A 3153-nucleotide genomic window follows, 5' to 3' on the forward strand; every position below is an offset into this window, starting at 1 on the left:
AAACATTTATAATCATGTCTTTGTGCATTTGTGACAATTTGAAATGAATTGTTTAACATAAAAAGGCCAAACATTCTTTGAGGGGATGCATATCACCCTCTGCCTTTCATGACAGCCATTTAAGTCAATTCTTAAATGATGTTTTGTGTTCTCATGCAATGTAGTGAAATCCTATGAGAAGACTTAGCGCTCAGAGTATGTGCTGAGGATTACTCTCAACTACTACAAAATCAAATTTCAGCTCAATATCTGTAATATTGGCTAAGTTAGAGCCATTTTGTGTTGGTTAAATTTGATTAGCTGCGGCGGCCATCTTACACTGGGGTAATTTCAAACAATAATCAATTGTAGATCTGCATCCAATTATTACTTTCTAAAAGTTTCATTAAAATCAGTCCATTGGTTCATGAGATATTTTGCTAACATTGCAGACAACTGAACACACACAGACATAAACAAAAAGATTATCGCCCTTTTGCCTTTGGTGGTGGGTTATAATTATGTTCCTGTGATTTTTCAAATGGGAACTAAAAAATGAACTAAAAGAATTTATAAAAATAAAATACATGCAGACACATTTATTGATGTTCTCAGCTTGTGGTACTAAAATAACTTTTCCCTCCACATGAACTCTGAACTGAGCGTGAACCTGAGGTCTGGTTTTTTTTTTCTCCAAAATAAAAAGCCTGTCTGCAGACAGCATGAACCTTTGCCCAGCTTCTCTTGGCGGAGTGTTTAAAAGCAATGGAAACCAAAAGAAATCTATCACGATGTGATGTCAGATCTTTAAAACGAATGTTGCCCGAAGCTGTCAACACCGCAGACAGCGCGTGATACTGAAGACCGTCTGGCTCACTGATGAGAAACTGAGCAAAACTGAGATTTTACACTCCGAGCGAGCTTCACGCCCCGTCTGAGCACTCAGAAGGTGAGACGGATAGCAAATGAACTCATGAAATGGTCAAATAACCATTTGAAATACCTTAGCAACAGTTCAAATCCCTCATGCTGGGGTTCTGATTGTCAACCCGTGACTCGGCCGTCCTCCAATGAGCTTCCTTTGCCGCAGAGGGGAGGTGGCGGTGAGGCTTGGAACAAAGAGAAAAGGGTTTTCAGAAACATTGGGATATCAGTATTCCTTCCACATTCGCTGCTATCACTCTCCACGCTCACTGAAAGAGCTATTTAGCTTTGTGTGTAATTACTGTGTCACCTGACAGGCAGAAACCACGCTGCACAAAGGAGCACGTCAATGCTCACAAGTCGTCCCGCTGAAGAAATGTTCACTATTCAAACTGATCAACCAACATTTTCTGATAGACCACAGGAGAAAAACTGTTGTTGCTTCGATACTCACAGATTGGTTGAGTCAGTTTCTCAAAAACACAATTTATTTGCCTTTTTGTTTCATTGGGGAGAGACAAACTTCAGAGACACAAACAGACCGACGTAGTTTCTTTATGAAACATTGGAGGCGTCACATTTAGACTGAGATGTGCTTTAATTGTCAAATACATTCAACCACCTTCAGAATTTCACAAACAATTGTGTTCCATATAGCCAATGGTTATTTTTAGACCCTGTTTAGGGTACTCCATCAGCCTTAATTCTGATTTCATGCATTACAAAGAAGAAATAGAGCTATTATTATTTTTCATACCATTATTTATTCAAACCCTTATTAACACTAACAGGCCACAAATCAGTGATACAGCAAAAAAACACTAAAACACTGCATGTTTATTGTTTTAATGTAGACTTCCTCAGCTTTCCTGTAAGAGAAAAAGCATATTAGATTTGAAACAAGTCTGCTGGATTGTCCTTACTGGCTTGTGTTACAGGTGCGACAGTCTCCTTTATCCCTTCAACGGATCATCTACATGCAGAAAAACAGTCGGATTCTGATGGAATGAGGATTAATGGATATAAGAACTGTCCATTTAAAAACAAGTAATGGAAGCGTGTAACTTGTAGCTCATTAAAAAGGCTGTTTTTCATTAGTAGACACTCTTTTCTTAATAAACATCTATATTCAGGTGAGCATTTAGCAACATTTACTGTTACCTAAATTTCAAATACAAGAAAGCTGTTAGTTAGTGGAGATGATATATTAGATGTATTATAATATATATTATTTCAAACTGAAATAAAATAAAATTGTGTAAGCAGAAACACTTTTATTAACAGGTTGAATACAAGTGAATCCACTTTGACAAATAAGGCACGAGATGATAGTTGTCTAAGATTTCTCTGTGTTTTAAATTGTGGCGTAGAAAACTTTTTGAATGTCAAAAGCCTTTTAGTAAGGGATTTTCTGCACCCATTCGAAGCTAAAGTAGGATTAGACGTCAGGCTCATACATATGTAAATCACAAGGACTCACTTCACAGGTTCCTGTATTTTTAGTCATAAAAAACAGGAAGTTTAAAACACATCTAGACCCAAATTTATGAATTCACAACAGTTTTTAAAAAAAAAAAACAACTTCCAGTGCTGAGAACACTTCTCCCTCTTGCTTTTGTTCCACTCTCCATTATAAGATTAAAAGATCAACATATTACAGTGGGGGGGGGGAGGGGGGGGGATGCAGTGAAATCGCCAGAGAATTATTAGCATGCCACAAACACAATCTGCAGCCAAGCCCACACAACATTACTCAACGATTTGATCCTATTTGGAGGTGTTGTACTCTGACCGCTCTCGCTCCCTGCAGGAGCCCAGTGGAGATCCGGACTCGTCCACCCACAGGAAACCATCCACACTTCCAACTTTACCTGCAAACGTTGAGATGCTGCCACTAAAAGTTTCACGAGCGCGATTACATTGAAACCTCTCATACAAAACTTGCCATCCTCGTTAAACTTTAAGCATTTTGTCAGACTCAAGGAGCCAGGTGTATGGAGTTAGATTTGTTTCACAATTATTCAATAAAAAAAAAAATCATGTCAAACAAAAAAAGGAGTACTCAATCAAAAAAAAAATCATGTGAAACAAAAAAAAATAGTATTCAATCAAAAAAATAATAATGTCAAACAAAAAAACATCTTAAAAACTTTTTAACCATAAAAATATTTTTTTACAAAACAAAAATTTATTTAAAGATTTTTTTTTTTGATTGAAGTCACTAATTTTTTGTTTGAAACTCTTTTTTTT

This window comes from Kryptolebias marmoratus, linkage group LG11 (assembly GCF_001649575.2).
Source record: "Kryptolebias marmoratus isolate JLee-2015 linkage group LG11, ASM164957v2, whole genome shotgun sequence".
In the NCBI taxonomy this organism is placed as follows: Eukaryota; Metazoa; Chordata; class Actinopteri; order Cyprinodontiformes; family Rivulidae; genus Kryptolebias; species Kryptolebias marmoratus.